Below are 27,227 nucleotides of genomic sequence, written 5' to 3'. Positions count from 1 at the left end.
CTGGATGGATATATAGTCCTTAGGGTTCCTAAGTAATGTGCTAACAGAGGTAACATTTTTTATAGGTCTTATATACTTTTAAAACAGTATTTCTCTGATGTTTCATAATTCAACACTGTCTGTGTTGCAGATATGTCAATTCTGCATTTAAATATCAAAACTTTCAGCTAATGTGATCCTTTAGGAGGAACATGACTTTTAGTTGTGTAGTAACTAAGCTTTTGAAACACCTGAGTTGCCTCCTCTTCCAATGTCCTACCTCATCAGCTGGTAATAGTTTACAAATGTGTAAGGGACTATTCAGTCTGCAAAGCTGGGTGAAAATCAGGCTCCTTATTATGGTTGACTGGGGAGAAAGCATTACAGTTTTCAGAAGATGTCCTGCAGGCTGTTGCTTCTTCAAGTGGCTCTTCTTTTCCTCGTGTTTCTAGTAAGGCAGCAGTGATGCTGAAGTTGATGGGGAAAGTGATGAGAAGGTAGGATGTACCCTAAAGACTTGTATGATGGTTTATGTATTGTCAAAATAGGAATTGCTTTCAAGTCTACAGTACAGTGACAGGCATCATAAACCAGGATCCTTCTCATTGTAGCTACATGTTTCACTTTTTTATTAATTAAAAGTCTTAAGTGGTATAATGGGAAAAGGAGCACAGTGCAACTATATGTTAAAACACTGATTGTTCTCCCATCCTTTGCTGCCTCTGGCATTGGAAAATTCAAGGTGTTTGCACAGCTCATATCTCACTGTTTGTGACTTTCAGATCCTGGCTGTGAATAAGTAAAGAAAATATTAAATTTTTTTCCTTTCCCTATTTTTTTGCTCTTTGTTGAGAAAACAGGTATCAGCATAATCAATGCATTATTTGATCTTTTTGCTGTTTTTGAGGCACAACTAGAATATTTTAATTCATTTTAGAGCATAAGTGGATTGCAAATATATTCTGCTATGGTTGGTTTGTCTCTGTAGAAAATATAGTTTACTGACTTAACCAGCTGCTTCTTCTGTCTTACCAAATTGCCTCTGTTGTACGTTTCATGTGTGTCATGTTCCAAGACCTTTACTACTAATGTAAACTGTTTCCTGCTATCAGTCGTTTTATTTCTCCAATTTGATAGGATCAAAGTATTCTATTATAATTCAAATATTATTTGTGAAAATACAAGGATAAACTAATGCTGTACTCTGTGACAAGAAAAAAATATGTATAGAAGCTAGGTAGAAGAAAATCTTGTAAGTGTTGTCTTTGAAAGTTGTTGATTAATCAGAAGTTTTTAGCTTAGCAGAGAACAGCCATCTTAGATAACTGGGACTTGAGGCTGGTTAAACACTGGATCAGTTTCTCAGAAATTCAGTGGAATCCCTGTCCTTGGAGGCCAGGTTAGTAAAACACTGCTGGTACTTACTGGGCTGATGTAACTCTTTAGCTGACTCTGCTTTGACTGAGGGCTTTGAAGTGATTGAACAGAAATCTTTCCCAGTCTCAGTTTTGCATTTCTGTGTTTTCTGAAAAATGCTCTACATCTGCAGCCTGTGCTTTTAAGTCAAAGGCTAAGCTTTTTGGCTCAGAAAAGTACAGTTTACGAGCTTTGATACTCAGGCAGTGATGATTTTTTGATGACATGTTAAATGACTTCAGCAGGTGACAGCATACTGACATTTCTGTGCTAAAGTATGGAGCTGGTATATTTTGGAGATCAAGAACTGAATGCCATAAGCATGGAGAGCTGTATGTAAACCTGAAGTTAGATTCTTTCATTCACGTGAGCGGTCACTTCCCTAGCCCACTGAGTTCTGTGAAAATCATCACTCCACATTTTGCTCTCAGTGTGGACTGTGTCCATCTGTAGGAGAGGTCTGAAAATTCTTTATCCCAAAAAATTCATTATGCCAAAGCATTTTGTGAAAGGTATATGATTATATAACATTTCAATAACTCCATGAAGCTTGCAGCACAAATGTTTGCAAAACACTTCTTGTGGAGAAAGAACAGCTGATTATGTTGCATTTCGCATAACATCTGAATTAGCAGTGTTTGAAATATTATTTCCAGAGTAAATTAATTATTATAAAGACAACATAAATCACTGTAGTTTTCATGTGTTTTATCTCTGTGTCTATGCAGCAACAAAGAGATAACTCCAAAACAGTTTGCTCATCATGTGAAACTAGAATGCAAGTGCAGTGCTCACAGGCTTTTGAGTTTGATGTACAGAGGTGATGAACCAAGTGTGGGCTACATTTCCTATAGATCTCCAAGATAAACTGTGTGCCATGCAGTGTTCAGTTATTATCATAGTGCGTGTAAAATCTGTCCCAAGAGACTCAACAGGTTCTGCTCGTAGCCTCAAGCACTCTTTTGCAGTTGCCCTATGCTGTTTTAATTGTTAGCATGTTTCTTGGTGTGATTTTGATCCATGCCAACTGGCAGCCTCCTAGGAAGTCCTTGGGCAGTCTCCAAGGAACAGCAACGGTTGAAGCAAAACCCCCCAGACAGTGAGGCATGGAACACATTTAGAATAGGGAAAGTGTAGCTATATGGAAGGTGAACTGTGTCCTATCACTTGCTCCTTGTGCCTTTGGGGCTCCTCGAGAAAAAACACTTCAGATTTTGCACTGTGCTTAATTCTGGATGGTTTTGAAGCATAAACTTCCCTCACAGTTTTCCTTGTCTCCTTTGAGGCAAGCTTTGTAGCAGGGATATCTGCCAGCACAGCTCTGTCAGTCTGCATACAAATAGGCAGGATCCTGGTCAGCAAGGCAGTCCCAGATGAACTGTCCCATGGAGACACAGTAGCACTGTCAAATTGTTCTTTAATGCTATAGTTGGTTTAGTTTTATCAAACCCTTGAATACCTTTATGCCCTGTGCCCCTCCAGTACGCTGTGTTCCTGCACTCTTGGAGCTCTACAGCTCAGGATGCAGCCTTACACAGACTGTGAGCCAAAGATTAAAGTGATACAAGTGGCCCACAAGGAAATTTTCAGGTGCTGTGTTAGCCCCCATCTGCCCCTGGCAGATTCTACAAGCAAGCATTTGTTATCCCTGCAAGCTCTCGTGTAGGTTTTTGCATAATTCTTTCTTCCATACAAGCAAAAGCGTGTTGTATATTGACTCAGTCGCTAGAGTGGAACTCTGTTTCAACTTTTTTCCAATCCAAATGTGTAGACATTACTAACTGAAAATATAGTTTTCAATTTAAAGGAAAAGCAGCTGTAGTTACTTTTTTTTTTTTCATTTATTTCTTCAATGTCATGCCAAAAATATCTACAAAGATGTTTGAGGGAGAGGAGCTGTAAATTTTCCCATTTCATCATTAATAGGAACCATTTTTTTGGTGGCTGGTATGCTGCTGAAAACTGGCAAATAAATTTATTTTTGCACTCTAGAACTAAACTCATCTCTGGATTAAGGGGCCTGAAATTCCACTTACTATTATAGGAATGGAGCCCATGTGTAGAATTTTTTCTAATTGTAGGAGAAATGCCCAAACCTTAGCATGAATGCAGGGGTATCTTATTCAGACTGAAAGTCAGTCTCTCCTCTGTTGAAGTTGATTCATCAAAGCACTCTTCTTTGCCAGAGGCCATAACAAATCTTCCTCATTGCCTATGACATAAAGGATTTAGCAGGATGGCTAGTGCTGATCAGATTATTGCACCATCAGACTCTGTGCACCTAATCCATGGAGCCAGACAGTATCCTGTGTATTTTTGCTCATAAAAGTGGGCACTCAGACTAGGATTTAAGGCTAAAAAATTAGTGGCCCTGCTATAGCAATGCCTAGGGGATAGAAAGCATAGAAATATGTATGTGATTTGATGACAAAGGATATCAAGGATGTATGGTGTTCATAGGTCTGCGGGTATGGAAGAAGGTGCTAGATATGATTTATCATTTACTGAATTACGGTTAATTATTATATTCTCATAGGTGACTTTTATTCCTGACACAATCTTCAGACCAGACAGGTGTTTGAAACGAAGGAATTTTTCCATCCTCACATGAACTCACATGCTTAGGTTACATCATACCTCACAGTAGAAGCATTGCATTTGTAGTTCATCAGCATTCAATGGGGTTAGGGAAAAAATTGAGTCTCAGGGAGGAGCAGCTTCTATCATTCAGTCTTCAGCTGACATCAGAAGTAAAAATGCTTCCCTGTGAGTGCATGTCCTGTTTCAAACAGCAATCTTGGAGTGAAAGAACTTTTTACCCGCCACGCTTCCTACCCTCAAGTAATGCCCTGTGTTCCCTAGTGTGGCAAGCACATTTCTCTCCCTCTCAAGATTTTTCAGAGGTGCACAGAGAGAAATGAAAGGGAAAAAAATTTTATTTCTGATTCTTGATTTTCCTATGTGGATTTTGTTTGGAGAATTGTTTACCTGGAGTGATTGCTTGATTGGATTCTGGTGAGGATTGTTTGAACCCGATGGCCAATCCAATCCACCTGTGGCTAGACTCTCAAGAGAGGGCCACGAGTTATGTTAGAATTAGAGTCAGAGAAAGTAGTATGTATTTTTAGTATCCTTCTTTTATAATAGTATATTAATGTATTTTAGCATAGTTATAATAAAGAAATAATTCAGCCTTCTGAATTGAGTCAGACATTGTCATTTCTGCCCATTGGATTTGCCTGCATTTACAATGCCCTAGCCCCTAGAGAGAGAGACCAAATGAGAGGAAACCAGACTAACTCTTCACTACTGGAAGCCTTTCCTGCCTTAGGAAAATATTCTGCTGCCCCTCTGGACAATTTTTAGGCACCATTTAGAGCATGACAGAAATGAAAATGCAAAACATTTTCTATTACAACAAAGGTAACAGGCTTTGCTTTCTTAATGGGGGACTCTCCTCAGATATATGTGCCCTGCTTTCCTGAGTCTGGGTCTAAAGGGGCTCAGAAGCCTCACAAGAGACATCAGGAAGGCATCCACCTAGTCTGAATCTGCATTGTCATTCCTCCTAGGAGCTCACAGGATGGCTGGATCCATTGTAAACATTAATGGCTTTTTTTTTTTTTTGAAGGAAAGGAGTGAGGACAGCAATATGACATGGGGTAGAATGAAATATATTTGGTTTGGGTGTCTGGGGCTGGGTCAGGTGAGACCTAAGCCAGTCATTTCACTGATAGCATGTAACAATGAAAAAAAAGAAGAAAAGGTGGCTGCAAGTTCTTTTTTTAGGATCTTTTTTGTCAGGAATAAGAAGAAGCACATTTATAAAAACAAAGTATTCTGAGACAAACAAGGAGATTGTGCTAGTCCATGTCATGATCTACACATCTCATAGTTTTATTTCCCCAGATTCTGGAGTATTTGGATATTCATTTTCTCTCTTGCTAAGCTTTTATCTTTAGTATCCTGGATTTGCAACATGATGGCAGAGAGGGCTAGCTCTGAATGTACAGTCTGGCTGGGCTGCTGTAAGAAGGAGTGGCATATAATTCAGCAACAAAAAAATTGTACTAGAGTTTCCTGTGAGCTTGTTTCAGAGGAAGTATCGTCATGGACAAATCCTATGGGCAAGCTTTCCCATTAGTTAAGGCTGTCTGCCCTTTACATGTCTTTTTCTCCCCTGGATAGTAGCACTGTTGCAATATCTTTGGGAGTGTGAGTGATGGGATAGATTAGAAAACTATACAGATTGAATTCCAACAGTTAACAGAATCTTTCTCATGGCAGCAAAGTGAAAAGCTAGGGGTAATTTTACTTTTAGGATTAAATTCCCTCCTTTGAGTATGAATGAGGAATGGTACAAAACCAAAGTAAATATTAAGTTTCTGCATTTGTAGTCTGACAAATGAATATTTATACAGGTCATGGAATCAAATTGTAGATCATTATGCTTGCTAGATGTATATAAAATATATAAGCTACACTCATGTAAATGGGTTCTTTACATCTGCAGTGTAATAAAACACAATAAATGTAAATATGAAGTATGCTGCTTGAATTTATGTAAGTAAACAGAAGCTAGAGGGACCTCAAAAGACATGTGCAGGTGAGCTTGGACCTTACTGGATCTACTCTTTTATCATACCGCTTTTCTTTGACATAAGCCAAAAATAATATAACATTTTCCATGAGTCTGAAAGCAGAAATTTTTGTTGGGGTTATGATTCATTCATAACTGTAGTTAGATGGCAGGAAGGGCTGTCTGAATGCCACATGTTGAGTGGGTTTTCCCCACTCACACACATATGTTCATGCATTCCCCACACAAAGGTGCATTTATAGGTGCATGTGGGGAGTGCTTGCCCATGCACCTGTAACAACTGATGCAATACTTGCTTTGGCAGTGGACAGAGACTAGGCAGTGGAGTGATACTCTAGGCCTGCTTTTATTTTAAGTTTCTGGTTATTAGAGTATATCTAGTAGAACTCATCTATGATATAAAAGCACGAGTATTGGGATCTGGAGGAGCCAATTGCATAGGTTCCTTTGACTTAATTTTCAATTACTGACCCTAACAGAACCCCCCCCACTCATGAGGTCCTAAGGGACAAGAGCTCTGACAAACACAAAGGTTATATGGCTGGTGTAAGTCAGAAAAAATGATGTAAAGTGCCATTGTTGTTTCCCATACCTGCTATGTCCATAAGATCTCCATGGTCAGCTACTTAGGGTTTAGCTGAAGGGAAAACCCTGGAGGTCACTAGAAGTGAACTCTAGTATGGAACCTGCCCATGAAGACAACAGAAAGAGACATTCAGTCTATACCTTTCCATTAAACAATTTAGCATCTCAGTCATGGGCAAATTACTGCTGAACTGACCCAAATAAATTGTTGCTTCTCTACAGCTGAAATATCTTGACTTGGATTCACCTAAAACTGTATGTGTTAAAATTTCCTATGTGGGTAGTGAAAGATATAATAGTTCCTGTAAGTAACAGAGTTTAAATGGAAAACTGCCTCTCAAATACTGTTACTTCCCACCTATTCTACCTAAATCTTCCTGTATGGCACATTTCAAATTGTTGAATATTATTTTAACTAATAAAAAAGATATTAAAAAATTCAAAGAAACTACCAATAGAGGTTAAAGAGATTCTTTTCTTTTAGATGGCCATACTGTTCTAACCTATTCTATGTTTTCACTGCTTTTTCTCCCACAATGTATCAGCTGATTGCTTGGGTGTATTTTTAACATGATAGGCATACTAATAAAGGCATAAATTCTAATGTTTGCTTACAAGAATTATTTTTTTCTCCAGATGTCTCTGCTACGTAGGCCAAGCTATGTACAATTTGTATACAATATTAAGCACTAATTTAGAGAAATACTGGAAATAGTAATGAGATTTCTTATGTAATTACCATCCACAAAGAGAGGAAAAGATAACACTTTTAGCTATTCCTTCTATTTAGTTTTTTTCCCCTTTTTTTTCTTTCTAGTAACTGAAATATTACTGCAAATCCTGGATGAGTTTCCTTGCTTTCATCCTTGAAGTGTAAGAAAGCTTTTATTTTTTTTTGATGGCCCAATTTGATCAAGCCTTTTGTTTCTCTATTTTTAGACAGCTTACAAAATTAGGAATTTCTTGCCATTTTAGTATTTACTTTTTGTACGATCACATCTGGCTTTGAATATCTGCTTTAACAAAGTTCAATTGTTATGGTTTGGCAAAGCTCAAGCAGGTCTGTTTGTACAAAACTAGCCAGTTTTTTAGTTAGGAAAGAAGTAGGATGAGTATAAATAAGTTTGTATGTAAAAATAGAGCTATTGTTTGTCTGTGTCTGGGTAGTACTCTTTTGGGCATATAAGTTCTCTGGGCAGTTTTTGGTGGCTCACATATTTGGGCAATCCCGACAGATTCCAGGTTTCCACTTCCCAGGGTAATGCTCCCACCAATGAGCTCTTGCATTAAACCTGGCTTGTGGTACCAAATGCCACCAAAAAGCCTAACCTCTGCTTGAGTCTTTGGAAACCAAGGCAAAGGCTTTTGTGAAGGGAGCTGATCTCAAACAGGGAAGGATAACCCTGCTCTAGCAAGGAGTGATGGGCAGAAACCCTGTGAGGGGTGAAGGTCTGGGGCAATGCCTCCCGTTTGGTATTTTCTCTTGGGCGGTTTCAAGTAGCTGCCTGCTGCACACATTTATGTCATTTGTGTCTCCTGGTTCAAAGGCTGCTTTAGCTCCTCTGCTGAAGCTCCTAACTCTCATTAACTGTAGAGAAATCTGAGTAACCTCCAGCCTCTGGATGCCACAGGGTGGTAGGCAATATGCCATTTTATTTTAATTGAATCTGTCTAGAAATTACTTTAGATCATGCGTTCTTTGATTTGTGCTCTTTGCTTTCAAGAAAATCCCACCTGTAATGAAGGATTTGGAAGGAATTTAACATTGAAGATGTTAAACTGGAACAATTTTAACTGGTGTCCCTAACTTTCTGTCGCAAAATTCTTTCCTTATAAAAGTTCTCTTTGATGGAATTTGAAGGTTTCTTTACAAATGTATATTTGTATAATGAGCAGCACTTTAACATAGAAAGAAGAGAGTTAAAAATAAAGATTGTCCTTTCTAAAGCATACATGTCATATTAAGAATATGTATATCCAGGGACTGATATTAATTTCAGAGCCTTCAAAAAGACTCTGGATTGTATCCATTACTGTGCATGGCCCTGATTCAACTTTTATATAAGTCAATAGGCATCCTGGCTGTTTCCTCCCATAGCTGTTTGGATCAGGCCCAAGGCAAACAAGAACAGTCAAAGATGCTACAAATGGTGAAATTTAAAAGGAAAAAAGGTTAGGCTGCATGTGGTGGGTGCTAGCAGAAAAGCTCAGCATGAATACAGCATCAACTAAACAGTGTTTTTGTGCCTGCAATTTATTTCAAGAATATCAGACTTTGTGGGTTTTCAAACTGAAATTGGTGGGGTGGAGTTAAGGCTAAATATCTCATGGAAACGCTTTTCCTGCCTCCTGTGAGCAGCACTTGGGAGTGAATCTTACTTGCCAGTGCCACAGGTACAGGGAGGTGGCTGCAGGGGCCATGCTGCCAACTGGGGTATCACCTTCCCTGGTCCCACCAAAACCCAGATTCCTGCCAAGGAGACTGGCAAGAAGGAGAGAAAGAAGTCAATCAATTTCCTCAGAGGTGCTTTGTGAGAGGCTCCCCATACACAAGCTTGCACAAAAGGGCTCAGAAAGGAGGGTGACCTCCTGGTCGCCTGTGCTGGCCAAAAAATAAACAAGAAGTAGTCCTGAGGTAGCCCCTCTGTGGGTCCAAAGCAGCCCTCCCCTCATCCTTACTGTGGTTTATTTATAGATAGCCTTATTTGCTTGTATTGTCAAGAAGCAGTAATTCCTAGATTATTTCTTAAGTGCCTAGAGAATAAAGATCAAATGCTGCCAAGTGTACACATGACAGATAAATGAGAGTATAACACCAGAATCCTCCTTTGTCATGGAAATTGTGTTGGTTTCCTGTTAAGAAAATGAAAAACAGATGTTAAAAAACATAGCTGGTTGTGTGGATACTGCTGTATAGGGACAGCTTGGATTATAAAAGAGTGGATATTTGAGGGAAGTAGGGAGGGTCTAATTTAACTTTTAAAAAAATTGAAAAAGAAATGGAGCTGACATTCAGATGTTTCTAGCACATAGCAGCTTCAGCTGGTTTTGGGATAGGAAATACAAATATGGGCTCTTCCTAGATTAGAGTGATCACAGCAATACTGCAAATGCTGGGCTTTATCCATCTTATAACGGGTACATCTTGTCATGAACAAAAACTTGGGCAGGTTAGAGCTTTTTTGTTTTCTCTCCACCATAGGATTCCCTCTATTTGGCAGCCAATCTTGGCTATTCCATGTCAGCTTCTTGAGAAACTAAACTGTTTTGACTTTGATTATAACTTCATTTTGAGGTAGAAGGCAGGAAAAGCGAAGGGACTAAAGCCTGTATAAGGGAAAGACCAGTTTCTGCTTTCAGGTTGTCTCTGCCACAGAAACACTTCTTTCAAAGGAGAGAGAATCACTTTCTAATCATCTCTCCCCACCCTTTGTAGGATCTTTGTGTCTATTGAGGAGAGAGCAAAAGAACAGAGGCAGTTAAGGGATAAGGAGGGTGTTATGGAAACAGACAGCAAGAAAATAAGTGATCATTTGTAACATTGCTTACTTGTGTAGTTCCCTGAAATACAGGTGTCTCTTCTGTGGGGTATGAAACCTGTGAGATTTAGGCTAGAACTATGCCAGCTATGGTAAAAAAGGCATGACTTTTTTCCCCCCTTTATTTTTTAGTTGACTCTCCTGGTTCTTGGTTGGTATGCAGTCATTTTAATGACCTGTTACTGCAGTGATGCTTCCTGTTTGTACAGTGTGTTGACATACTGGAAGTTTGAAAGACTGCCCTGTCTTCCTTGCAATTGATATTGAATATATACACCTATTATACATATATATATATATATATATAGGTGTATATATACACAAGATTTTAACAGGAAACTGCAGGATTAGGGCAAACTTCAGCTTTAGCCATTGGAGCAGCCCTCTGGAGAGGGAGATCAAGCCCCCAGGAGTGTAATCCCCTCCAGAGATGTCTCCCTCTGCAGAGATGGCAAGGGGTGACCCGCAGTCAGCAGGGAGAGACAGGGGCAAGGTCGCTGCCTTCCTCCAGCTCCACTCATCATCAGCATCAGTGCTGCTCTGCTTTTGGAGCAGCACCAGGTCTGGCTGTGCTGTTCCAGGCTGTGCTGTGTGAATTAAGCTTGGCCTGTGACTGCTCCCAGCCCGAAGCGCCCATCGGGGCTGGCTGCTGGGGAGTCCCAGGCAATGCATCCTGCACACCCACTGCAGAGTTTAGCTGGTACTTCCTAAGCAGTTAAACCCATTAGGACAGAATGTTCCTGAGATCAAGGTGTGGGATGTGAAATACAGTCATATTTCACAATAATCAAAGTTTTCAAGAGTTTTCAAAAGTTGAAAGTACTCATTTTTACTTTTTTATTTGACAAAATTTCAGCTGGTTTTTTTTTTTCTTCAAGTGTCCTCTAGATTAGCCTTTGCATTTTTCTCCCTCTGTAGTTAATAGTGAGTTGCAGGGGTGTGTAAATGCATGTGCGAATTTTATGTGTGTAAAAATCTACCAATGACAATCTGGCTGCCGACTCAGTGAGTTCTTAGCACAGAAGATAACTCACTCAGTTTTGCTGAATTTGCTTCAGCTCTTGGAAAGATGAACTCACTATATAGGTGAGAGATTTTAACATCAACTCTGACAAAAAGTTCAATGAAAACTTCTTTATTTACCCTGGAAAAACTTTATTTTTCCCTGTATGCACACAGATCAACATGTTCTTCCTTTTGATTCAGCTTTTTCTCTACCCCATTTGTCAAATATCTGCAGCCCATGCAGTTAGGACAGGGAGCTCCACATTTCTGGATGCAATAAAAGGTCACATCCTTTTGCTGTTGTTGCTCTCCCCTGCAATCCTGAGGTTAGAAGTGGAATAGCAAGTCATGAAGTGTTCAAGGCCTTATTATTTGGATCATTATCCAGAAATATTTATTTGAATGATCTGATGCAAAGCTGTCTTGTAAAAGAAAATCTCTGCAGTATATTTCATTACTAGCTGCACTTGTAACAGAAATACTGAGAGTATACTTGTGCTTTGGGACTTTGTTGTTTTCACATCCATTGCAAGTAGAAATTGGAAAAGGTGTTATATGAAAATGTGTAGGCTATTATTACTTGTGCAATCTAGTGACTGAAGTGGATATGGACTATAAATGACCAGAGAAAATAAAGAGACTTTGATATACAGAAAGGAGATTTTTAAAAATTGTAGATAACATTAGTAGAACTCTTTGGTCATTGTTGACAGAAGTAAACTGGAGAGGCTCAGGAGTCATTCTCACATGCTGAGAACTGTCTTTTCACATCATCTTTGATGTACCTAGGATCTTTCCCCACGCAAATGCTGCCTCAGTGCTGTAGCTTTATGTCACCAGAGCATTTGAGCTCTGAGGACATCAGTTTGGCACGTCGAATCACTGAAATTCTACAAGAGATAGGTTCTTTTTCTTTTTTAATGTTGCTAGTTCATTTTACACAGGCAAAATCACCAACTGCAACCATGAGCCTTTGGACAGTGGAAGAAGAGGTCTCCCTAGGGGCTCTCCTCGGTGGTGCTCCTTGGGGGGATGAAGGACTCATGAGGAGGAGCTTAGCCTCCTTTCCAGGGAGCTGATGGCTCTTGGGTGTGCCCTTCGCTGATTTAACAGTGCATTGAATTCCTGATTCTTAGCGGGGGAGATTATAAAACACTGTCCTCGAATATGACATTCTACCAGACGCACGTACAACTGCAATATTTTTATATTTTTAACACCCACTAATATTTTTGGGGGTTTTAAGTGCTGCTGTAGGAATTAGGAATATTTACCTATAGGGAACGTTTTGCTTCTGATTGAACAAACTTACTGGGATTTTTTTTAATTTTTTTTTTTTTTTAGGAGGCCGTGTTAGGTCTGATTTTCTATGGCTTCGAGTTGTGAGCCGGGGTGCCGGCGCTGCCGCTGAGCTCCTTGGCAAGAAGGTGGCGCTGGCAGCCCGGGATTGGGGCTTGGCTGTGACTTCGCATCCGCCCGGGTACCTTTAAACAGCTCCTACGGGCCGCTTCAAGTGGAAAAACAACTTCCCTGCAGCTGTTTTATGTTGTTTGGGGTTTGGTGGTTTGCTGTGTTTTTATTTTTTTTTCTTGTTCCGATTTTTTTTTTCTTTATTAATGCTTGGCACTTAGAAATCCCAGTTTTCTCCAAACAGGCTCCTCTCTTCTCCCGTGCAGCGCGGCTCAGCTAGCTCCCTTCATACACCACCTTCTCTGTATCCCAGCTTCGGGAAGCTCTTTGCCTACAGGGGCCTTCTTTGTAAGGAGGTGCACGGCTGTGGGGATGACCTGTGGGAGCAGTTTCCGAGTCCTCCACCCTTTTGGTGGGGTGGAGCACACAGTGCCCTGAGCAGGGGGGCCCTAACCTGGTGTCAGCATCGAGGGGATGTAGTTTTGCTGCCTTAAATGCTCAGGGTGTAACTTTTTTTTGTTTTGTTTTCAGTTTTGTTTATGTGTTTGATTTGCGCTTTTGTGGCCAGCTCTAGCTTGCTTGTGTCTAATTCCACGAGTTAGGTATGACTTTTACAAGGTGAGGTCCCTCTTCTCTAGGCTGGCTGTGAATGATGGGTGTTAACAAGAGCTGGATTCACTTTAACTGTGATCTTCAAGACATAATTAATTGTCCTTTTCCATCCCAGCACCTACCTTTTGTGCTATCTTGGTGCATAGCAACCATATGCATAGCAGGGTAAATGACTGCTGTTACTTTCAGCGAGCTTTAGGTGTATGAGCAAGGTGTAAAATACATGCTTCCATTTCCAAGGTGCTCTAGTGTGCCAAGTATTTCTCCATCTAAGAGTGTTTGCATACTTTGCCATATTAGTTCACTGCAGTTTTCATGTGCCATAAAATAAAGATTAGGTTATGAAAAGATTAAATCTCTATTATCACAGGCTGTGCAAATGGCCTATGTGTACAGAGCTGTATTTTTTTTTCTAGGCAGATTTTTTATAATTATTAATTTAACTATGGCATTAAAAATGCAAGTTCTTAATTCCAATGGGTATTTTTTTTTTTAATGGAGGGAATAATTTAATAGTAAAGTATTACACTAGTCACAGATTTCTTTCTATTAATTTCCCTTCTCAGAGAAGAAGGAGGACCAGGAGATCTGGAGAAATAGGTGTGTATGAACTCAAGGCTGCATTTGGCAATTTCTCCCAGGACTTCCTGCCAGCACAATGGTTACCCCAGTATGCAATTTGTGCAGAAGGGGTAGATGATTTTCTTCATAAGCTTTGAGTACAAAGGGTATTCCATGATGCCATCTAATTACTTAATCCCCAAGGAGTTCTTCAGGCATTTACTTAACACTAATTGCATGTGTAAATGTTCTTAATTTATATCGTGTGAAAGTTGCAGTGAATGCACACAACAGAGGATGTCAAAGTGACGCTTCATGGAAAGATGCAGTTAAAGCCGTGCTAAGTTACTTCTAAATAGGATTAATCATTTATTGAAGTTTAAAGCTCATCAGAGTACAGGGACAAGCATATGATGACTTGTTGCTGTTGAAAAGTAACTAGTGGAGTGGAGCTGTGCCTCTAAAAATTTCTGTGATATACCTTATGATGTTGCAGTAAACGATGAACTTAAAACATTAAGCAGGGTGAGCGATTCAGTTCAAGGCAAAGAACTTGTCTTGGCAACTATTGCACTAAGCCTGCTTGGGCTGTTAATTAGTGCTAGCATTGTAATAAAGCTGAGGAATCCCAGGCACTGTACAGAGATGTGCACAGGGAGTGCAAGTGCTGGGGCTGGCCCTGCCCTATCTTGCACAGCTTCAGCCCACAAAATGTGGGAACAAATCGGTCTTGCAGGGCATAGTACATCCACAGAGATCTCAGAACAGGTAGGTGGCATTCCTTGGAAAGGGAACTTCAGCCCTGATGCCCAGATTGCCAGCTATTTCCCACTAGTGGAGTGAAAACTGATCTTCTTCAAGGTCTTGAATTTCATGGTAGATACGTGCACAGGAACAGAAGCAACAGCTGGCACCAGTGCTTTTGGGAAAAGCTCAAGTCCTAAATTCTCTCTATGCTGGGTGTCTGTGTGCTGGCAAAGGAGCTCAGGAAATCATACAATAAAGAAAATTATACTTTTTGTGATGTGATTATATACCCTAGAAGCATAATTGCCCATGAGTCCTATTTTGTGGTGCACACTGCACAAGCACTCAGAGGTAACTCTGAAAAGGCAAAACCTGTTGGTTTAGTGTCTATTGAGAGGAGCAGAGTTCAGGAGAGCTGGGTTCAGTCACACCCCACCCAAGTCAAACATAACCCTTATTCATCCATCATTACACTGTATGAGATGTACGAGCCCTCGTACTTGTCTGGTTCTTCAGTGGATGCTGATGCTTATAGCTGTATCTTAGTAATTTCAGAGAGGGAATAATTTTCACAGGGAACTCGAGTGTGATAACTCATCTGGAAAGGCAATTAGTTCAGAATTTGTCAGAAAAAGTGAGAAAGGTGAAGGCTTGGGTGTGAATTTCATTGTTCATCTGTGAAATGTCTTGAGCTTTTGTTAGCAGTAGAAATGGTGCTGATTGACTACTACCTGTTTTGAGACTTTGGACTTTAAGATATTCATTCATTTTTTTTTCCCTGAAAATTAGGTAAATTTATTATGTCTTTTGTGTGTCTAAATTTTACACAGTTTTGTATCTTCGAGTTCAGTCTTGATTGTCCTTAGACCCATGAGGAATAGCATGGGACTATCTCTTCTTCAGCCATGCAGGGCTGGGCATGCTTTATTTTCAGAAACAGTAGAAAAATAATTGAAGTATCTGATTTGCCAGAATTCCATGCTAAAGGCTGCATAAAGGCTAAGCATCCTGTCACATTTTGTCTTGGTATTTCCTACGTAGCAGAATCTATAACATAAAGTTCAGCGCCTCTGGCATGGACAGAATTCTATGTATCAGAATAGGATCTGACAATACTGAGGTCCAGGGGAAAGAGTAATCTATGGATCCTGGCAGGCCATGATAAAGAGAGGCATGTGTTTCAAATTTAGCCTCACTTTTATACTTATAGCTGAGCATTAAAGTGTTTATTCAGCCATCTTAAAGGAGGGGCATGTGAAAATGGAGACAAGAAAAGTTAATCATATCTGCATGCCAAAACCAGAAGTTAATTTGTATGTGAGTTCTGGTCCAGGATCCAAGCCAGGTCTTTTGTTAGGCTAAGTGGCTTCATCATCCCCATGAGAAACTGCTGAAGAAAGCTGGAAGAAGTTTGTGCATGATGAGGAAAACTTAACTTCTCTTGCATCTTTCCTGTGCTCTTTATGATTAATGGAAAGAGTCCATTAATTCAAACATATGCTCTCAGTCTCTAGGGGGAAAGTGGTTGTGATTAGAAAATCACCTTCTACTCTTATAGTTTAATTTCCTCTGTCTTTCTCAAATGAGACCAAAAACTGGAAAGAATATGGATGGCCCAAACAATTTAGTTTAAAACAAAACAGAACAGCCACAAATTCCCTTATGCTGAGCTGCTCTGGAAGGCTTTGGTGCTCTGTGCAGGGTTGATTTTTCTCCTTACTCATTGCTTGCATTTTGACAGGATTAGTGTGTCCTGAGCTCACAGGTCTCCACAGCTTCCAGAGTAAGAAACCACAGAGGGAAAAACCCACATCTCACATAAAGCTTTCCACAGTCTGTGCTGAGGAAGCCCCATAGGTGTTAAATGTCAGACAAAGGTACAAACCTGCACTTCCTGTGAGGCAGGACCTGAAAGCAAAGAGATCACATGGAGAATTGGTGAGGCTGGCTGCCTGTAGGAGGACAAACCTTCTGGATAAACCTGCTGCTGTGGGAGAAAACTGACAGGTCAGTACCCTTGGATGTCTTCAGACTAGGCTAGCTAAGGAGGAAAACTCTGCCCTTGCCAGCAGGCAAAGTAACACTGGGACCATTTAAGTAATATCTAATTGGGTGTTTAAACTGATTAAGTTGTACCTGAACTCTAAAGAATACTAATTTTTTCCTTTTATTTTGGAAGTTCATCCACTTGAGCACACCCAGCCCATACTGGGCTTGCTCCCTTGCACAGCAGAAGTGTGTGCAGTAGCAGGATATGCTCCTGCCTGTGGTCTGCCAAGGCATCCATAAAAAGCAGGGAGGGGCAGTGGTATCCTCAGAGGGAGAGGAGCTTGGTGGGATGCTGCTGAGGTCATTGGAGGAGATCATGGGCATTGGAGAGCCAGCTCTGACTTGGAGGCAGCCGTGAGGAACAGGGGGCAGACAGGTTTTGGAGTAGATGGGAGGACCCAGAGTGGACTGGGCACAGTAACCTGGCTGTGTGTAACCAAGCACCACTGCCCTAAGGTCCCATCTGTGTGGGCACAGCTGTTGAAGGAAGAGCTACACATAAATTCTTACCTCTTCTGTCCTGTCAGATCTAATTATTTGGAAGGGCTTATGCTTAAGGGGTTAACTTTCTAGATTTCATTATTTGTTTTATTCTTTTAGTTCAAAAGGTTGTCAGCTTCTTTGGGTAAACAGATTCCAAGGGAAAGCATAGTTAGAGCTAGCTTCAAAACTGGCTGGCCCAGTGTCTCATCATAAAGTACTATAATGTGATATGACCCTTTGTACACTTCTTAAAATTTCCTCATGCTCCCCAATGTGTGTTTGTTCAAAAGAGAGCTTTTTAAAACCAGAAACCTGTAAAAATGAATCCCACAATTACAATAAAAATTGTCAGTGTAAAATAAGATACCCTTAATAAGGACAAAGTCATGCCTCCTCTTGGGTGTTTATAATCTGAATATTATCAAGAACTGAAATCTGCCATTAGCAATATAAGCAGACTGACTCTCATGTCATTTCAGTGCCTTATTAAGGACTATCCTTATTGACTCCTCCATGACACAGGGTTATGCCTAAAGTTAACTATTTTTCAAGATAAGAATAAATATACAAAGTTGAACTATTAACAGTTTCTAAAATTTCATCATTATAGTGTGTATGCTTATAATTACCCCATTGACACCCTTTAATGTCCCCAGTAAAATGTGGTTTAAACTTTTAAGATACCCCAAATAAACATCTAAATGTATCTATAATAAAGAACTTAAAAAACAAGGAGTTCAAGAGAAACCATTATTTAACATTGATTTTACTGTTGGAGGTTCTGAAGTGGACCTAGGTTTTCAAAGACAATTGCTGTGCATTTTCATGGAGTTTTGATGAGCTAACATTTAAGCACCTGGCTCTTAAAATACCTTTGCACCGTACAGGTGTGTACGGTAATCCTGGAGGGAAGATGGACAAGAAGGACAATTACAGGATTTCTCTTTTCCCCCTCCCTTGCCACTCCTGCTTTTGCCCAAGAGGAAAAGGCATCGTATTTCAGGTCCTAGGAAGTCACACTTGCCCTGTTTGTTCTCTGATAGAGGCCTATAAACAGAGACATTGAGTCTGTAAACAAGTCAAGCTTACAAAGTGACTGAAAGATAACAGTCCCCCATCGAGCAGTGGGAAGAGAGGGAGGGAGCTGGGGGAGGGATGATAGAGAGGCTGCAATAAAAACAGGAAAGTTTCTGTTGGTCCTCTTGAAGTTGGTGGTTAAAAACATCAAAGCGTGGTGTGTGTTTTTTTCAGCCAGGCTGCTGTGTCACTTTATAATTCTTCATAAAGCAGTCATCCAGCCACTAACATGCTGCAACTGTTAGTGTGAGCTGTGCTTTGATTTAGAGGAACTGGATCCTGCTCCAGGCATGTTAAGCTGAGGAATCTCGTGTAGGTTTTCTTGGCATGCTGTGTGCCATTGAAGGAACTATAACTTTTCAGAGCTGCTAATTGCAAGCTGTTCAGGAATTTTTCCTTCCATGAAAAAAATCAAAACAATAAAAAACTCTTTGCAAATAAATTACACCCCTCTTCTTTCTCACTCCCCAAACCCAAATAATTTTCCCAGGCTCTGAAGTGTTCAGAATTTCCTACACTGAAATTTAAAGTGGAAAACAAGATGGTAGTGGAAAGGAAGAAAAAAACAACTATACCATATGTGTCAAAGCAAAATGTACATATTCTCAGCTTAGTTCTAAGAAATAGAAATTATTCAGCAGCTGCTTCAACAGAGAGAAATTTTACAACTTGGAAGCCAGCAGAGTACATCAGTTCTCTTAGATTGGGAAAGGTATTTTGTTCTCCAAATAGAAGACATTCAGAAAATGGCATGGAGCTCTTGTCTGCCCTTGGAAAAGCAGCCAAATAAAGATAGATGGGAAGAGGAGCAAAGAAGGGCAGGAGCCTTTAGAGTCAGAAGAGCAGCTGCATTGTTCTGGGAGGGGAATAGTGAACTTTGCTGTAAATAGGGTTAGAAGCTTCTCTGCAGTGGGCTGCACAGACAAGCCACTCTGGTTTATTATTGCTCAGACAGCTGACTTACACTGAGCAACATTTGGGTTCAGCTTTAGCTCAGGAAGAAGACGACAATAACAATTCTCTACGTAGAGAACAGTCAGACCAGAGGCAGACTTTGGTCTGTACTAGAGAAGCTTGTCTGAGGTTGGAGGCTAGGTTTGCTAGTTTTTTAATAGCTCTCCTCCAAGGGAATAGCTGCTGCAAGATTTTCCACTCCTGTAGAGATTACTTTTGTAGGAGGTGTTGCCATAGTGGGAAGGAAGAGGGAAGGCAAATGTACTAGATGGAGGAAATGATTGGTGCTGATGTGCTCTGTTACTAGATATGACAGGTAAAATTCCATGTCTGGATGATGATTTAAATTTCCTCCAGCTGGGAAAAGGGATTTTAGTCTCGATCCTTCATTCCTGATCAAAGCCAGCAACCACTCTCAGCAGTGGTGAAGCTGCAGTAGAGATTTAGAATGCAGGTCAGCAGTGCAGAGCTCATTCAGGGGACATGGGCTTCTATGTACAGGCAGAAGTTGAAAAGTCCACCAGTTGCACCCACAGATTGAAACACCTGAAAAATTCTTTCCTCTGGCATATCTTAACAGTATGCATAGCTCATTATTTAAATTGATAATTTGTGATTTATCTAAGCCTTTCCTAAAGGATATATCTTATTTTCTTAGCTTTTTAATATTGAGCACATCTTGTCTATAATTCATTTCAAAGGGGAAATTTGTTCTTCCTTGTAGTTTTTAACAACAGCAACAAAAAAATAGAGGGCAACTTAAACTTTGGGTGATCTGTACTTCTGTACTTTTGTGCTGTACTTCTGTAAAGTGCTGATGCTTGCTTCCAAAATGTATATTTATTTTATATTATCAGCTGTTTTAAAAGAGTCTGCTCCAAATAATATTACCAAGAGTAATGACCCGTACTAATATGAATGCAGCTTTTGTCTTTAGCACAGAATAAATCAAAATACCTGCAAAATTTTTAAGTAAAATCACTTATGGGTGGTAGTATACTACAAGAAAAAAACTACAATCATCCTCTGTCCAAGCTTCCATTTATATCAGCTTAAACTGAGACTTGGCTTTTAACTGATGGGATATATTCCTAAAGTACTAAACAGGCCCTTAAAGGTGAATGTGTGTGCATCTACAGGCAAAGTTGTAAAACAATAGATAGGTAAATGTAGGTTAAAAAGCATTCCTTTTTGGGAACCTTAAAAGGCTTAAGGGTTGGTTCTTCAAGAAAAGTGGATGTGGCAGGAGCTCATTGTGAGAGATCATGGAAACTTCTTGAGTTCAAGCCAAATTTTTGTACGCATGTACATAATAATGTTTTAGCAACTTGCTCAAGCTATGTAAAGGGAATGTGGAAAATAAGAAGTAGGGTTGCCTGCAATTTAGAGATTTTGGTGTGGTTGTTTTTTCTTGCCTTTAGAAGTTTGCTGGCAGCATGAAAAACTTGTCTGAATAATGAAACAAAGTATTTGCAGGCATCTACCAGATAAAAGCCCCAGAGTTACTTACAAGGTATTAGTGCATCCTTCTGTTTGCTTTTCGTGAACATTCATATGCATGACGTTGTGTTTGGAAGATCATCTATGACTGAGAAATTCCAAAATGCTTGCATGAATAAATATGAGCACATGTTCATCAGATGTTCATACTACAAGTGGCTTGCTTGGTTCATTTGCCTGCTTTTCAAAGCTTGTTGTCTATTTCTAGCAGACAAAATGCAAAATAAATATAAGAATTTGGGTTTTGTTAATAAATGCCTAGGCAGTGTTTGCAAGGATGCTTTTATGGACATTTTCCACCTTCTAAAATGTATTAAGGGGATACATTAATAAAAACAGAAGTAGCAAAGATATTGACTTTCATTACAGTTTCTTAGTGAATAAACAAGAAACTTGTTTTTTTAAATTATTCTGAGGCAGATCAGTACCTCAAGGAGAGTTTGGATAATGCTCTCAGGCATAAGGTGTGGTTCTTGGTGCTGTCCTGAGCTGGGCAAGGAGATGGACTTTGGCGATCCCTGTAGGTCCCTTCCAGTTCAGGATATTTTATGATTCAATGAGCAGCCATGAAAGCTTTCTTCAGGAAGAACTATTCTAAGTTTAGGTGGTGCTGAACCTATAGCTATTGTGAAAATCCTCCCTGGATGATGATTTAAATTTAATTCAAGTTTCTATAGAACTGTTAGTACCATCAAAGCCATTGAAATTAACAGGGGCCCTTCTAATGATTTAAATCTACTCTAATATGGACTGCACATGTATTATTGACAGAAGAACTCATTTTTCTCATGTGTTGCATACTCTGTTTCTTGAATCTCCTCACCCCTGAATGGATGCCTTTGGGTGCAGCTGACAAGGCTCCAGTGCTGTGAGCCAAGGCACGTTTGCCACCAAGCTTGCATGGAAATCCACAGACTTTAGCTAAGCTAAGGGAACACCAGCACAAATTTTCATGACTAAAACTAATCCACAGAGTATTTGGAAAATATGTGTCACCTGAGCTGTTGGATAAAAGCAAGATCCCACATGAAAAAATACTGTGGATGAACAAAATGTTTTGATACTCCAACAAAACTTATTTCTTACTTAGCAACCTGCATCAGCAAACACATTTTTCTTCACTGTTGGCATATGCTGAAAATATATGTGTGTGTATTCTGGTGGGTTTTTTTATAATTAGCATATAGTAAACAAGAACAGTAATTATTATTATTAAGAAACTGATGGGTTAGCACATGTTTTTCTTGTTTGTGAGCATGATCTGTAAGAGACCACAAAATTATGACAATGGTGTCACCTCAGAAAGGTGAGCTGGTTTCTCAGCAGGCATAGAGGAGAACAGAGAGGGCTCTATGGTTTGATTTCATCTCACTGAAAACCTGGAGAGCTGTGGATTTTATATGGCCAGAGCTCAGCAGAACAGAGCTTTGTCTTGATAACTCAAAATGACTAGATCATGCCTGGTAGCTGGTCCTAGAAACCTGACCCTTGTCACAGGCTGACTACATCAATTTGCAGTAGATTGATGATGTATAGTCTGTGGGTGCCCCAGGGGAGACCCAAGAAAGGCCTGAGAAACATTGTATTGTTAATCTATACCCCTCATTAGCTTCTGCTGTGCTGGATTTTAACTCACTGGCAAGGCTAGAGGGGCTGGAGGGAGAATGTGGCGTTGTCTAGCATTGTTATTGTTGGTTGCCTTTTGAATGAAAGGATGTTTTAAAATACCTTTTCTCCGAAGTTTAATACATCAAAACTGGCAGGATTCTTTATTTCCCTCTCTATCCTTCTTGTCAAGTGCCTGGAATTCCTGGATTTTCTTTGTATATTGATTTAGCGCTCTCCCCTCAACAGCCCAAGCTTTATCTCTTCCCAATAACAGTCTCTCTATATCCTTTCCCAAGTAGTGGCAGGCAAATTATATACGCTGAAATCAATTTACATTTTGCTATCATTCGTCAGCTCTGGCTCTGCACTGCCCATAGAGGCTGCAGCCCTGCCTTCAGGGTTCCTTTATGCACTTCAGGACGTGCTGCTTAACCATTTCTGCTCGGTGCACTGCAAGGTTTTGATTTGAAGGAGGCTATAGTTTCAAACGCGGTTTCCATCAAACAGTAACATCTTTGTCAAACTTCAACAGAATTAACCTTAACTGCCAAGGAAGTTTTGACTGCCATCATAAAAATGTTTGATTAGTGTTAATAATTTATTAAATTGGTTTGTCCTGACACTGCCAACATGTTGGAAATCCCTCAACCATTAAAACATTAACAGAGGCTGTAATACAATGCTCCTTCTGTTCTACGTTTTATTTCACGACCACATTCTTATGAGACTGGTTCTGTGGTGTTCCAATATGCTCTCATTAGGACTGCATTAAAAGATGAAATATGACAAATATTAAAAAGCGTGGGAATATAGAGTAAAGCATGGTGGGTGTACTTTTGTGGGCAACTCTGCTGCAATTAAATTTTCGCAAAGCAAGTCTGTTTTTGCAATATGGGGAAACAAAATTACCAGGCAAGTATTTCACTGAAACAGACCCAATATGTTCAGTTGCTTCATCCAACCTCTTAAAATACATAAACTTAGTTAGAATTTCTACTAAAATGGGAAAGCTAATATTGGACCTGCTTATGCCAAAGTATGCTGTTCAATTATACAAGAAACAGAGTCCTATTTGAGAAAAGTATTAACGCCTTGAGAATATACTGATCAAATTTTTATTTGATAGTTTACAACTGCACTTGAATGGCTGGTGGTAGGAGCTTGCCTGTGTTCCACCAGAAACACCTGTTTGGCTCACGGAGCCTCAGGAATTTCATGTAATGTATTCCATATAAAATGCCATTTAAACAATAACAAGAGTTTGGTTTATTTTCCAACTGGATAGAAGATCATTGAAATGGAGGCTCAGTTTGTCCTTTGCAATTTGTTGATAATTAAGTAAGTAATTAATTTTTTTCCTCTGCTTTCTAGCCATGTAGGAGCTCCAATATTGTCTCAAATGTGTAGACTGGTGTTGCACATTGCATAAATAAAGCACAGAGATGTTAACAAGTGAAAGGAAAACTTCATTTCTATATCCCAGTTATAAATATACACTGAGAGTTGTTACAATACCTACCTTTGAAATTTAATGCAAGGTTTTTAAATTTTTGATTGGACTGTTCTATAATTATTCCTAACAGCTGGACTGATCCCCTCTCAACTCTTCTGTTTTTGGTACCTGGAAAAATTACGATGGGCACTTTAATGAAAGATGTATTTTACTTTATTTTATGAGAGGAAGTAATCTAACCTAGTCATCGCTGTATGCTTTAAACTCCACGTGTTTTCAAATTAAGGTAAGACTTGCAAGTTTCCAGGCACTCAGATGTGTGGAGTAAAGATCTGAAATAACCAACCTTGAGTCAGAGGACTGATTTACAGTGAAGTCTATTAGAATGCAAGTTAGTCCTTCTTGCAGTTAGTCTCTACTGATTCCTCCTTTCTGTTATGTGCAGAGAAACTTTATAGAAATGATTACCATAGATCTGCCTTCTGCAGATTCCTAAACTTAAGAACCTCATTCTTAATAAACAATATTGTAAATGCTAATTTGTTTTAGTATGTAGCATGCCTTGTAAGATGTAGGCAAGAACTTTGCAGCCAGAATGCATCAAAATGTAGAAAGTAATCAATTGTTTCAATGTCAGAAACTCATAATCCATCAACTCAATAAATTCCCAAAAGATGAGTCAAATACATGACTGTTAGGGGAACAGAGTGCAAACATTAAAATTGTGTCTCTGCAATTGTCAGGAAGATACTTAAACTTGTGCTTTTTTGTTGTTTTTCTTCTGCTGCTGTTGTCTTTGTAATTGTTTCCTAATTATTTGCTGTGTTAATAATGAGAATTGTTGAATGTTCTGAAACCTCAACAATTCTACATTTATTAATTACAACACAAAGATAAGAGGAGCAAGTGTGTGATGTGATGTATTTTAATATGAGGCTTCAAATGGCTCCAGTTCTTGACTAGACTGGGATAAACTGAGACAAGAGCTTTTAATAAGTGCCAAGAAATTTTCATCTTATTAAGACCATCCTCAGTTCCTTCTGACAATATGTTTGCTATATGTAAATGATCTATGAGTTTTCCCAAATTGTAACCCAAAGGTTGTATTTTTCCTGCACGGAAAAGTGGCATCTGATGTTCACAGTTAATGCATTTTATTTGTGGTTAATATATTTCCATATTTTTTTCCCAAAGTAAGGAGGGTTGGAAATTTTTGAATTAAGTCCATAAACTAATTATTTTCCATTCCAATGTTGTTTCTTTTGTAATAGAACTCCTGACTCAGTGCTTTTGTAAATGGCCTGCAGTTACATGACCCTTGATTGTGGTCTAATGAGGGCTGAACGGTACCTCTTAGATGATGCTGGAAAATTAAAGGGACCTTTTCCCTCTAGCTTTTCAAACTAATTATTCTTTGATTTTACATGAGAACAATCCTTATATATATGTTGAAATCCTTTTCATTCAATGGCACTCTTTGCCTGTCCCCAGCTTTGATGTGGTGCCCATATTTACAAAAAGGCTATGTAAGGGGAACAATGGCTGATAGATCCCACCATGGTCCAAGCAGTTAAACAGTGAGTTCAAATACAGTAGTGTGAATGAACTGAAATTCAACAGAGGAAGAGAATCTCTGTTCTGTTCAAATAAAGTCATGTCTTTCATGTCCTGTTATTTGTAGCCATCTTTTGCCCATATTTCTATTATTTAAAAACAGTACAGTTAGTGAGCAAGGGGCCCACAAACACCTCTGACCCACTTCTCTGCTTATGTGCTGTGAGTCTGGCCTTAAATTGTGTGCCTTTGGTGACTTTGTTTACCCTTCTCTTGCACTGAGTCCTTGGAAGCTCTCTAAAATAAGATACAAGCAAAAGGCATAGTTTGCTTTCTTTACTGACTTTCACCAAGAGCTGCAATATAATGTTAATACTTCTGACCAGTCACAACGCTAACAAAAGGAACTATTGGCCAAATATCTGGTAGCTCAAAGCAATATGTTAGAATACCCCTTCCTTATGGTTAACTTTGACCAGCATTGTCCTGGAAAATTAGAAAGGCTAATGCTGAATCTCCTCAGCTAAAATATGTAATCTCCAGATCACTGCAACAGAACAAATCCTATCAGTAATCCTGTAGGTTACCCTGACACAGTTTTCTCTAGAGGAGGGATTCTTCAGTTATTAGATTAATAAATGTGCACCATATAGTTACTGAAAATATTTTTTCTGACACTGATTCCAAGAGTGTGTTGGAGAAAAAATAAAACAACAAAAAACCCCAACAAATGGAACCTTAGAAATGCAAACAGAAGATGAAATTTTACTAACCCAAAGCTAGCAATATTTTTAACTCTTAGCTTGCCTCATTGTGAAACAACAACAAAAATAAAAAACAGTAGGCAGAACAGTTCAATACAGAAACTGCAACCCTGCACAAGACAAAGCAAGAGCATGGGAAGGATAGGATGGTGTGATGGGTCGGTTCTGGCACAGCACCAGTGCACCCATAGTCTTAAAAATCAGAACAGCAAACAACTGGACAGTCAATGATATCTGAAAATAAAAAACCCAGGCTGGAGAATTAGATCTAGAAATGAGACAACATTAAGTATAGATCTTGTTGTTTGTGGCAAATAAAAGTTGTACTTAGTTTATTGTGCTCCTTGTTTTGTTTCCTAGTGCTGTAAGGTTATTTATTCCCATCTGTTGTAAGTCTGGATTCATCTGTCTTCTTACAGCTCTAGGCTTATGTCTTTCTAGATGTGAATTTCAGATGATCAGTACAAATTCACCTGACAAGTATCAATGTATTATAGTAGTATCTTGTACATACTTGATAGACAAGTGTCAATGTCTGCATAAGTCGCAGTTCCCTTACCACATAGGAGTTTAACATTTCTAAATGCAAATATTGGATATTTTATTGTTCGAAAAGCCTTCAAGTTGTTTGGGTCAGTCTTTTGTGGTTTTGTGCTGTCTTTTTTTTTTTTTTTTCAGACTTGCCCTCATTATTAAGTTTTACATCAAGAGCTAGGCATAAAAAATAGAAATGTAGATGCTTAGTATTTTCTTATCCATATCCAAGAAAATTCTCCAGAGAGTAATGTCTTTCTTTTAAATTGTGATTAAACTTTTCCTTGCCAATGGAGGCAGAAAGAGTCAAAGGAGACAAGAATCCACAATTTTACCCTGTTTCTTCATAAATATTTGTGTCTGATAGCTGGTGTGGTGCAGGTACAAGAATATATCTTGCAGAGTTCAGGAATGAAATCTGTTCCACAAATAGTCAGTATTTAGCTATAATTATTTAAGTTGCACTGGAATTGTGTGGGCATCTTTAACAGGAAAGGATGAACTTTGTCCTTGCTAGAAATGGTGTTATCTTTATTAGATCCCTCGGAGCTGTGGTGCATCTTTCATATGCAGTGTCCTTTCATATGCAGTTGCATTTTACCTGTTAGAAAGCTTTGTAGCATTAGCAAAAAATTTTGTTGCTTCTTTTGGTTTGTTTCTTGTTGTTTTGGGTTTTTTTCAATATTATTTTTAATTGCTTTCCAGCCTTTTCTTCCTCCCCTTTACTCCAATTCCCAACCGTGAATCACTTCCTGGTGCACCAGCTAAAGGAAGTTTCTTCAGAGATATAACATCAG

At 39.2% G+C, this 27,227-nt stretch overlaps 1 long non-coding RNA gene across 34 annotated transcripts in view; it reads left to right on the top strand.

The window, feature by feature from the left end:
• Positions 1–27,227, top strand: part of LOC116183367 (uncharacterized) — a 487,183-nt gene that overhangs the window by 343,550 nt on the left and 116,406 nt on the right. For 31 of the 34 annotated variants that reach the window (XR_014954476.1, XR_014954502.1, XR_014954501.1 and 28 more), the window contains one exon: positions 1–27,227. This exon is cut by the window's left edge and continues 11,480 nt beyond it. The exons of the other annotated variants lie outside the window; for them this stretch is intronic. This is a non-coding gene — a long non-coding RNA (uncharacterized LOC116183367). 34 annotated transcript variants of the gene reach the window in all.

The sequence above is a fragment of the Lonchura striata genome, chromosome 3 (genome assembly GCF_050655825.1).
Source record: "Lonchura striata isolate lonStrDom1 chromosome 3, ASM5065582v1, whole genome shotgun sequence".
Taxonomy (NCBI): domain Eukaryota; kingdom Metazoa; phylum Chordata; class Aves; order Passeriformes; family Estrildidae; genus Lonchura; species Lonchura striata.
Note: the sequence above shows the minus strand (reverse complement) of the source record. Positions and strands in the feature narration are given on the sequence as shown.